Consider the following 13,059-nt stretch of genomic DNA (forward strand, 5'->3'; position numbering starts at 1 on the left):
AAAAATAAAAGCAACGATCGAGGGTCTGGATTTGGGGTCCTTTATTTCTTTATTTTCTAATTTATTATCATAATACCATTTTTCTATATTCTTTATTTATTTTGCCCATTATTCTACTTTCTTTATATTATAGCACCCAATTATTCTCTACTCTTTATTATTTAAAAAAAAATTGAGAATGGAAACGGGGAATGTGCCAAAGAGACAACAACCCGACCAAAGAGCAGAAAACAGCCAAAGGCCACCAATATGTCTCTATTCTTTATTTGTTTGGCCCTTAATTTATATTGCAATTTTTGCCGTTTATTCTCTATTCTGTAAACCCCATCCAAACCCATAACAATGGCATGAAAAGTAAAAGTTAATGACAAGGCAAGTTCAAAAAGGGAAAGTTTATATAAACTGAAAACCCCAAACGGTCGACTATATCAACAGAACGACTGAAAAAAACGATCAAATTCTTGACTTGGAACTGGCATTTTCAGAAGAAAATGGTTGTTTAAACCTGACAGTTTAGTATAGTTCAAACATTAACAAAATTAGACTGTAAATCTCACAAAACATGTTTAACCCCGCCGCATTTTTGCGCCTGTCCCAAGTCAGGAGCCTCTGGCCTTTGTTAGTCTTGTATGTTTTTTTTGATTTTAGTTCATTTATATGTGTTGGAGTTTGGTGTGACGTCCATTTTCACGGAACTAGTACACAATTTTATTTAGGGGCCAGCTGAGGACCACCTCCGGGTGCGGGATTTTCTCGCTGCGTTGAAGACCTATTGGTGGCCTTCGGCTGTTGTCTGCTATTTGGTCGGGTTGTTGTCTCTTTGACATATTCCCCATTTCCATTCTCAATTTTATGTAAAACTATTTCTCGTCCTGAATATGCATGTAATATTTTCCATTGGACATCCATCGACCAATCAATATCTATTTTAACGAGTTTATAAACAGGACGAAAAGCAAAGCTCGCCGATTTGTTTCTCGTTTAGTAGAAAATGCGTAATACTATCATAATCATTGGTAACTTTATACAACTGACAAAATAAACATATTGTGTTTACCCTAAAAATAAATGTTTATATTATTTACTCACTAGTCATATGTGTTTATCAGAAATGGACTTTGCATAGACGCGGGTCGCAAAGTCACGGCGACATCAAAACGAACTGCGACCTGAACATTAATTTGATCATTAGCTCTACCGTTCTAATAATAGAAGGATGTCAGATGACGCAAATTATATAGTATATTGGATATTACAGGCGCTTGGGGAATGGAGCTTCTATACTACTAAAGGAAGAGACTGATTTCTTCTAGCCGCAACTCCTCTGAAACCATACAAAGTCGGAAATATTTGTGATATTACGTATAAATGTAGTGTTTTGTATTTCCTAAATTTGTCTTTGAAACAATCTTTTTTTCTACAGAAAACTCCAATTTTTGAAAAAATATCCAAATTCGGAGACCCTTATCGATTCGTGTCTTATACGCTTTCGCGCATGCTCAGTCGATGTACTACCCGACAACTTGACCCACGGCCAACTCGCACCACTCAAACACTATTACTAATTATTACAACTTGCATCACTTTATCAAACTCGCACCATTCAAAAAAAAAAAGAAAAAAGAAAAGAAATATAACAAACTCGAAGAAATGTGTTTAATCATTTAGATTGTTTTCTTCTTCTCTTAGTGAATTCCTCCTTTCTCGGAGCACCCGTGTCACACAAAGACAGAACTCACACCACTCGAAAATAAAATACTACAAACTCCATATGGAGTATATCGAAATCAGAGTTCTTTATTTTAATTAGACTGCTACTAATTGGACATTCAAACTCCTATGGAAGAAGAACTGACAAACTAATAAAAACTATCAACATAATGCATCAGTGCATTAAGGATGTTCGCTCCACTTGTTTTTGAATTTTTGTCAGATTTTTGGAGTCTTCTGGTTTTATCCATGTAGTGCCATAGAAAAATTGGCCGCTAACCCCTACTTTTCTTTTCATTATTTTGTTACATATAGTTTAAAAGGCCTTATTTAAAAGTCTTATAAAATCTTTGTTATTTTTTCATAGTTTTTGAAAGAATAAAGGTGCCAATGTAAAATGTATGAACAATCTAGAGAGAATCATTTCCCGCCAATTTGTCAATGGCTTATATCTGGAAAACAAGGACACGGACCCTTCATTTTTTCTGTTTTTTTAGCTCCCTTATTTATATACTATCAATTCATAACAGTCTTTTAAAAAGCTTGTTATTTTGAAACAGAGTAGCGAACATCCTTAAAACAGTTTAAGAAACACGAACATCACCATAAACATATCAAGAAGTCTTCAAGCCGCGCATGCGCGGTTTGTTTCTAGTTATTATATATATAGTAAAGGGCAAAATATTTAGATTTAGTGTATGGTAAGATTGCTTGATTATATTATCAGTGTATTAGACTAAATCAGACGTCATTATTCAAAACCACAGTCGTAAATGCATCCGACATTTATTTGTCAAATCTATGAATTTCTCTATGATGTTAAAGTTACACAACTCAATGATGATATGAAATTGTACATTTTGAAATTGGCCCAAAATTTGTTACCAGTATATGGAATTCCCAGTTAAATGACTTATTATAAATGTTTAAAAACCAAAACAATGACATTCCATCTTTTTTTTTTAAATGTAAGTATACTGAGTATCAGTAGAAAAGCAACACAATAAATTCACATCACTTTTGGTTCTTTTTAGATAAAAATACAAAAATTTCTTTCAATACATTCCTCATACATTTAACTACATGGTACTTTGACTGTATGATATCACATCAACTTTACCAGTTCAGAAACTTGCGGTTAGTCCTATAGTGGTCAAAATCAAAATTCACAAATTTTCAAATGTGATCACACGTGACCAAATGCAAAAGAAAAGAATAAATCTGCATTATAGATAATAACCTTTGCTAAAGGGGTTCATTAAGGTGGAAAATCACCACCAAAGCGTTAAGTTCAATTGATATTGGTTAAAAAAAATGGAATTTGTGAACTTTAAAATTATAAAATCGAAAAGCTTTGAAAAAATATTTGGAAATATTCTGTCTTCATGTCATAAAAAGTCTTCTAAATCTTAGAACGATTGGTCAACTTCTAAAGAAGATATGTCGGTTACAAAATTGAAAATACATATAGGGGTTTTGTTTCTATTGGTACTCAGTATACTTAATAACAAAGGAGTAGGCCCGGTAAGACCTTTTTTTGGCCCCAACATATAGCATTTTTACAAATTTTTAAAAATGTAAACTTTTAGCTATTTATTGAAAAGTAAAATACTTGTGTTACATAAACATAGACTGTTTTTGACAATACAATGCATCAGGTACAGACTAGCATTATTAACTGAACTCATGCAAAATAACTGAAATCTTTACAATTTTAGCATTTGTGCTAATTTTTAGACGGTTTTTGTCTAAAACGGAAGTGGCCGCACTTGTGTTCAGTCTTAATATTTAAATATATATTGTATTTGATAATAATGCATAACATATATAAATGTTGAGACTGAACACGAATGCAGCCACTTCCATTTCAGACAAAAGCCATCTAAAAAGTGACGTTTTATGGTATATTTGATAGATTTTTCATATCTAAGCTTGAATTTGAGCGTCTTTAAGGACCAAATCAGTTGAAATCTTGTATACAAATAAATTGAATTGATTGAAGTAGACATTTAAGTGTTTAAAAAATGTTAAAAATCTTTCGTTAGATATACTTCAAATTTTAGGCCAAAATTAGCCCTTACCGGACCTTCTCCTTTGAATACACTGTATATTTTCTATATTTAGATAAACTCAATGTAAACACCACGTAATGGAGGGGAAATCCTTATATTTGTAATTTTAAAGTTAACATTTGACACCAAAAAATAAACAACAATGTAGGACATCTTAATTCACACGAAGATTATTCGGTTAATGATATGTTAATCATCACATTGCAAAATACATTAACATCCATGCAGTACACTGACTGGATCACAGAAATCATTTTCAACTTTTTTCTTCTGCATGTAGTGTTGAGGTTTAACTCTTTGATCTGTCCTTCTAATTGTTTTGCGCGGGCTCCAATGATGGGTCGTGTGTGGATGAAACACGCGTCTGGCGAACCAAATTGTAATCCTGTTGTCTAACTTTTTGGTGATGTTTTTTTTTCTTCGCAAAATTAGTTTTTATTGGTTATAGGATATTTTAGTGGGTTTTCTTCCACTGTCAGAACTGAGCATGACACATATATAAATATAATCAAAAGTTAAATCGACCATTAACTACGGCATGTCATACATAATGTCGATATTGAAATATGGATTTAACAAAAAGACAAGAACCTTCCTGTAGTTCTAGATAATTACATTACCAAGAAGTACCATACGATTCCGCAATTTTGATTGGCCGAGGCATTCCAGAAGTTAAATTTTATTTCCGTACAAAATGCAACATCTATGACTGCACGTACTATCCGTGACAACATTAATACAATGCATATAAAACATAAAAATGTGATTATATGAATTAATTGCTTCTTTTTGTAATTTAATAGGCCGGGTTGTAAAAGTGTTGAACGTGCGCACAATTTTAGTATGCGCTGTTCCTTTGCTCTATATGTGTATGTTTTTACATTGAGGTGCATGTACTGATTTTGTGTCATGGATGGATACCCCATATCCTTTGTTTTTGTTTTATACAAAAAAGTATAACAAAAATACCGAACTCCAAGGCATATTCAAAAAGGGGAAATCTATAAATAATACCTGACAAAATAAAATGCTACCAATCAACGGAACAAGTGAAAAACAACTGCCATATTTCTGACTTGGTATAGGAATTTTCCGAAGTCCAACTCAAGAAAATGGTGTGTTAAACCTTGTTTGATAGCTAGCTAAACCTTCAATGTATAAAATGTATGTACTTCGGTCAACGGCTATTACACCCTAATTGCAAAAAGAAGCATTTAAATTCTAAATCAACGTAACTGTATCAAAACATTATGCTTCAACCCCAACCACGGCTTTCGTGTAGGAGTAATAATATTATTTGGAGGTAAATAAAAGTTCATTGTAAAACTCCCCCGGTGAATGAGTGCATGTGTAATAGTATCATTTTGGGGTCATTTATATCGTTATAATTTAATTTTTAGCCAGGGTTATAATAAATTTGTATTAAATCACGACAAAGGTGGTCATGGATCATATATATACACATAATTTAAACGTGTGATATGTCACAATCAAATATATCAATTTGATAAAACATTTTATAAATTCAAGGTGTAAGGTCAAGAATGTGTCAATGGTAAATACACGGCGATAACTAAACACTTCTAACGTAGCAATAGTTTCTGGCAGGTTTTTAGAACTATATTTTCAAACATTGCAACTGTGAAATGAATAGTTTATACGTCGTACACAATCGACGAATTTGCCGGCTAAAATCATAATCAGGTACTTGGAATAATACCATCCATTAGTGACCGCTGTGAATAGTAAACTACCAATTGATAGTAATTAGGAAACATATGATAGTTGTTTTTTTTCTCCAAAATGAATAGATGTTACATACAGTACTGTATTGTTTAAAACAAAGTTTCCAGAGGAACTTTTGTAAGAAGGTCCAATCCATGTTGTCAAAGCCACGTCCGGTCGGATTAGGGCGCCTGTGTAAAGTGAGTGGCATTCCCTCCCTTTGCATGTTTAAAAACCCTACCAACAGCTCTCTCTGTGTCCTGTTGCAAGGTAAAATGTCTGTCCTTTTCCAATAGACCCTCATTTTCCAATCATCAATTGTATTCATTGTTATTTTTTCTCTCGTCCCGAATATGCATGAAATGTTTGCCAAACGAACGGAAATCTTACAACATTACAACTATCAATCAACCAAATATTTAAATCAAGACGAAATACGATATTGTAAACTAATTTATTTTCGCGTTTAGCACTTTCTAGCCCACTTCGGGTCTATTTAATTTCGTCGGATTGTCAAATTTACTCCATGTAGTTAAATCCGGGAAATTACAAGTTTTACATATTCGCGACGATTTATATTTTAGTTATTTTTCTACTAGCAAAAGTCGCGAAAAATAAATCGTACGCGAAAATAAGTTTGTTCACAGTAACTGGTTTTACGGGAAAAAAAGTTAACGTTGTATGATTGATTTACTTAGTTGCGTTTGTTATGTAATGTTCTTGTCCTTGTGAAAACTAGAAAATACACAAAAACAAGCAGATAAACTAAAATATATACAAGATTGGTCTTAATTATGCAAAACAATCATTCGTTAAATTTATTCACAACATTTTATAGCTTACTATACAGTATACATTTTTCTCATTGTATTACGGTGACCTATAATTGTATACATCGCTTTGAACTTCTATGCATTGAGATTGATTGATTGATTGTTGGTTGCTTAACGTCCAGTGGCAAATATTTCATGCATATTCAGGACGAGAACAAGTTCACAATAAATACAATAGGTAGGTTCTGTAATAGATTAAGGGATTATGGTCGGAGAAATTTAGACTGCCACGGGAAAATGAGGGTATATTGGATAGGGACAGAAATTTAGCCTTGCAACAGGTCACCTACGGACCCCTCAAAGAGTTGTTGCAAGGGTTCTTAACGTGCAAAGAGCGTGGCACTCTCTTTACACGAGGCATCGGATTTAACGTCCCCATTCTGACCGGACGTGGCTGCAAATTTGTACATCCCGCACAGCCAAACGGACGCCCCACTTTAGCACGGGTTTTACTGCCGGTCGGAGGAAGACCAATGGTGACCATACTTCTATTCCCCAGTCACCCTTGGGGGTGCATTGAGATTCTTCCATCTTTTGGTCATGAAATAAGAAATACCCTTTCGTCGTGTGAATCTTATAATGTTATATGTTCATTTTTTATAAAAATGGAGATAGCTTTATATTTGATATCCATCTCCCTATACAACTATAATACGAGATTCCTATGACACAGTTAAACAATCTCTGGTCTATCTCCAATAGAAATATAGGGATAAATTTCTAAAACAACATTGTTTGTAGTGAAGTGTTCTATCACCAAAGAAGGGGATGCTTTAATCATTTAGATATGTTGCTTGTCTATTAACAAATAATCGAACAAAGAGTTACTCTTTGTGTACGTGAATTCGATTCCTGTATAACTTTTTATGTCTCATTCAAATATTTATGATATTGCGCTTTTAAACTTTGATTCAAGTTTTTACCACTTTTACCAAATTATGGGAAATACATCATTATACGATTCACAATACGAAATATCAAGGACGGGGATTTGGAGTGCCTCTCGGTAAGATATAGAGAGAGATAAATTGATGAACCGCAGTACTTAAATTATTTGAAGTCCGCGTGGGTCGTCCGTTTTCCGAGAATTTCCGTTTATATTACATTGAACATTTTTTTTTTATTTACACTTTTGAAAGTCTTAAAACAGTTTGGTGTCAAGGTCTGTGGATATTATTAAACGCCATTAAAATATTTCAGAAATGAAGATAGGAAATCAATTCATTTATATCAAGAGGTTCAAGTACACAATGAAGTTAAAAAACTTGACAGCCATTTTCTGTTACTTTTACAATTGTAAAATAGCAAGTTTTTGGTTCTTATATTTTTAACTCGGTATGCTAAGAATGTTCGCTTCAAAACTGATAGCCTTCAGAATGATGATTGATATAATGCATTGATTATTATTACACCAGGGTTTTCGATATCACAAACTAGTCAAAACATTTACTAAATTTTATCCTCGGTATAAGGACATCATTCGTAAATATAGCTCAACATGCAGACTTCTTATACGTTCAGGTATTTCACATCCAATTTTTTATGGAAATATTCTTTATAAAGCACAAAAATGTCAGTATTCACCTCTGAAGCTAACAAAACCTTTAAATAGACTTATTAAGAAGGGATATAGTTACGATACTGTTGTCAGGTCCTTAAAGATTGCATATTTTGGCGTTAATATTGATTCACTTATAGGGTCTTTGCATCGGCACTAAACACATTTATTTAAAAACCAGTTGTTGGCATGACACGGGTTATGTTCTTCTCATATATGTTATGATGGTATGATACTAAACCCCTAACGGGAAGGATTGTGCCTAATATTCATATGATGAAGACATAATCTTTCAATCAGTTTAATTGAAGTCTGGAGCTGGCATGTCCGTTAACTGCTAGTAGTCTGTTGTTATTTATGTATTATTGTCATTTTGTTTATTTTCTTTGGTTACATCTTCTGACATCAGACTCGGACTTCTCTTGAACTGAATTTTAATGTGCGTATTGTTATGCGTTTACTTTTCTACATTGGCTAGAGGTATAGGGGAAGGGTTGAGATCTCATAAACATGTTTAACCCCGCCGCATTTTTGCGCCTGTCCCAAGTCAGGAGCCTCTAGCCTTTGTCAGTCTTGTATTATTTTTAATTTTAGTTTCTTGTGTACAATTTGGAGTTTAGTATGGCGTTCATTATCACTGAACTAGTATATATATTTGTTTAGGGGCCAGCTGAAGGACGCCTCCGGGTGCGGGAATTTCTCGCTGCATTGAAGACCTGTTGGTGACCTTCTGCTGTTGTCTGTTCTATTGTCGGGTTGTTGTCTCTTTGACACATTCCCCATTTCCATTCTCAATTTTATTAATCAAATATCAAATAGAAATGTTGGGAGACTAAATAAGAACTAATACATACACCTAATCGCTATTTGTCCACCATTACTGGACATCACAAAGGTTCCCGTAACATATTTTTACGTCATAATAGAAAATGTCTGACGCCACAAAGGAAAAGTGATTGTTGTATGACTTCAGTAGTCCAAGTGTCGCAAATTCTGAGGTCAAGTATCGGAGATTTCTAAATAGCGATAATCTATACATGATACTGTATCAAACTCCGAAACAGTGATAACGTCGTCTTTGCTACTCTACGCTGACTGAAAGTTTTGCAAAGCAACATCACCGCTGTTTCGGAGTTTGGATAATGTATCTGTCTGTAGATGTGAAATCCATAGTGTCCATTTTTTAGATCCAGATCAGTGTTTTCTTAATTTAATGTTCATTTTATAATTAATTTGATTTTCACATACTGGTGTATATTTTAGCTTTAATAATTAAGCTATTCAAGTATGCAAACTTCAATACCATATCTTTTTCTCTTCAATTGATCAGGAGTTGCTGCGATGGAGAGAACGCATAATATCCACGTGTATATATGAGCCGGCAGTTATATCACCATGCCCAGTCGCTCCAAAATTTTCGTATCACGGCGTTGAGACGTGAGCATGCACAACTTATCAGCAACGTCACAATGTTTGAGTGGAAGTTTAATATTAGCGGCGTCACAGTGTGTGAGAAGATGTTATCAAGCTTACTTTTGTAACAGCCGCATGAGGGGGAAAAGACCAGAAATAGCACGATAAACAGAGCATCGAGTTTTCTGCGTATAGATATCGTAAAAATTCGGTCGCTCGACACAATGTGAAGTTATTTGCTCGGTCGCTACGCTCACTACGCAAACTCGCCAAAAAAAGTTCTCATTGTGGCTCGCAGCTGAAATTTTATGATATCAATGTGTAGAAATCCTGATAATCTATTCTTATTACACCTTCTCCTTTTCTTTCACTTTTTTACAGAAATATGCAGGACGCATTATAAATTGTCTTTTTCACGTCGCAGTTGTTATTTTCCGTAATATATTACCCGATAAGAAAGATTAAATATATTTTATACCTTGACCTGTCAAAATAGAACTATATTCCTTATTGACAAGGAGGTTATAACTTATTTATTCTATACTATTTTTTGATTATTGTTTACTAAACGTTAAATTGTAAATATCACTTTCATCATGATTTATATTCATATGCAGGACGGGAACAAATACACATACATCAAATCGGTTGGTTCTGAAATACGGTCAACCTAGAAGGACAGGGAATTAGGACTGCGCCTGGAAAATGAGGATGTGTCAGATGGGAATGAGATTTGTAACATACCACCCAAATACTCCTCAACTAGTTCTTTCACGAGTTATCATCGTGGCACGACCCCTTCACGGAGTATCGCTTTAAACGTCCCCATTCCGACCGGATGTGGCTGTGTATTTATACATCCCACACAGATAAACGAAGGTCCCCGTAAGCACGTTTTCTTACTGTCGGAATGAAGGAGTCAACGCGACCATATTTATGTACCCTAGACAGCCTTCTAAGGTTTGAACCCTTTATATGTTGATACAAAAACTTTTAAGACAGTAGATTAGCTATAACGTCGAACATTCATGACCATCAAAATATATTGAGTAGAAAAAGAAAGTTGGTTTTCATTTAAATCCATAGCATAAAATAAGTAAAATTAAAAGAAATGGATATAAAGTTAATGAGGTTAATAAGTCTTGGATACGTGATTTTTTATTATTTATTATTGGCTTTGAACTAGCTTTCAGTAACTGCGAGTACTCTCAGATCTGTACTTTGTGTCTTGTTTTTTTTTTTGTTAGGGTTAGCCTGTAATTCAGTGGTTGTCGTTTGTTGCTGTATATCATATTTGTTTTTCGTTTATTGTTTTGTACATATACGAGACCATTAGTTTTTCTCGTTTGAATTATTTTACATTTGTTATTTCGGGGCCTTTTATAGCTTATTATGCGGTATGGGTTTTGCTTATTGTTGAAGGCCATATGGTGACATGTAGTTGTTAACTATACTACATTTGGTCTCTGGTAGAGAGTTGTCTCATTGGAAATCATACCACATCTTTTCATCTTTATATAGAATACCATTAACGGTAACAATTTTACTGCACCAGATGCGCTTTTCGACAATTAATGGCTCTTCAGTAATGTTCAAGGTCAATATATTTTGAAAATCAAAAATCTAATACAAACGTTATGTAAGAGAGTCGATAAAAACGGAAACGAACTCAAGCATACCCAAATCAGGACAAAGAATCAGAAAATCATTTGACAAACAACGTACGATAAAAAATAAAGTAAGTCATGAACATTTCAGTGTAACTCACGATCGATTTTTGTCGTAAGATTTTTTATAAAAAGATTTTCTGGGCTTTTCATGAGGGAGATATAAGGGTTACACATGGAAAATGTGGATATGTTAGATGGGAAAGATGATTACAGACAGAAATAAGGAATATAAATATCATTTAACATGTTTAATGTCAATATTATCTTATTATTTAAGAAGGAACCTTAAGGAAAAGTAATGAATTCTTCATAGAAATGTAAGAGAAGAGGGGAGCAGGTCAGTCTGATTAAAATTCAGACCTATATTAACTCGCGTGCTCGTACATAACGAAATTAGAGACTTTATTTCCATTAGATTGGGAGCAGGTCTCACTAGTTATGAATCAAATACATTTACTTCCTTTGCTGCAAGGCATCCGACATTGTTTAAAACAATTTTTTTTTTCTATTTTAGTTCCATCTGTTTAACCTCATGACATAACATACACATTTTTAACCTAAATCATGTTTATGTGACACAGATAATACACTACACACACCTTTTATGTCCAAAACTTGTTAAAGTTGACAATAACACATGTTTTATTGTAAGGCTGATGACATAAAAACATTAAAAGTTAATACTACCTTACACAATAAACCAAATATATGATGAGAATAGCACGTTGGAAACAATTGTCGCTGTAAATCATACCACCCTGACACTACGATATAAACTATATATATGACATTATAAGAATTGGAAAACAAAGAGGTATATACGTTTAATGTCTTTAGATTGGTATTTCTTACACTGAAGGGTCAAAATCGGAACATTGGTGAAAGCCTATGAAACCATTTTCGTTTTTGTGTACTATATGCGAATTTCGACAAATAAATGACCCCCCAGTGGTCCTCGTGTCCCAACAAATTAGAAATTCAAAGCCAAATACAAACGTTTGCATGAGCAAATATAACTGAAAAGGACCATACAACTAGCCCGACCTGGTGTTAGGGACTGTAGCGGTCGGGGATAGATTTTGATCCGTGTGGAAGGCATATGAGATGGTTAACAACAGTAAAAGTAACACTCCGTTTCTTTTAGCTTTCTCAAGTGTATATTGACAAATGATTCGTTTCACAAACGTATGTCCCTTATCCTTTGTTTGAAATATTTGTCACTGAACTTTCAACTAGCAGCAAATCAATCCAACTTTTAAACCGTGTATTGGTAAAGTCTTGCAGAAAAACGTTTATGATTTGATAACTTGGATGTATAAAACAAAAGATGTAAAAATGTATATGTTTTCATCACACATAAGTTTGTAAAGTAATACCACTTAAAGAAGTATAAAATTGAGAATGGAAATGGGGAATGTGTCAAAGAGACAACAACCCGACCATAGAGCAGACAACAGCCGAAGGCCACCAATGGGTCTTCAATGCAGCGAGAAACTTCCGCACCCGGAGGCGTCCTTCAGCTGGCTCCTAAACAAATATGTATACTAGTTCAGTGATAATGGACGTCATACTAAACTCCAAATTATACACAAGAAACTAAAAATAAAAATGATGCAAGATGATGATGAATATATAGATTAGCTTTCTCTTAAACAATACCTATTTAAATATAAATTTCCGTTTAAGAACCAATCACCATAGACTGCAGAAAAAACAATTAGTGAATATTATAAGGCAGTGTTTAATATTGCATAGAATGTCCCGAATATGCATGAAATATTTGCAACTATACGTTTAAGCAGAGACATATAATACATAATAATTGTATTATATGTCTCTGGTTTAGGCAACAAGAAACAATCAACCAATTGTATAATATAAAATCAAAAGTCAAAAGTCAAAGATTTTATTGATATAAAATCCAAAATCTGGATTGTAATCAACACACAGACAAAGAACAAACATTAATCATTATAATCAATAATATAACAATACAGAACAGAAAAAAAAAGAAAAAAAAAGCTATATATATATATACGGCTGAAAATGCACCAAATATTTATATTCAATATGAATAT

The sequence above is a fragment of the Mytilus californianus genome, unplaced genomic scaffold (genome assembly GCF_021869535.1).
Source record: "Mytilus californianus isolate M0D057914Y unplaced genomic scaffold, xbMytCali1.0.p SCAF_9, whole genome shotgun sequence".
Classification (NCBI taxonomy): Eukaryota; Metazoa; Mollusca; class Bivalvia; order Mytilida; family Mytilidae; genus Mytilus; species Mytilus californianus.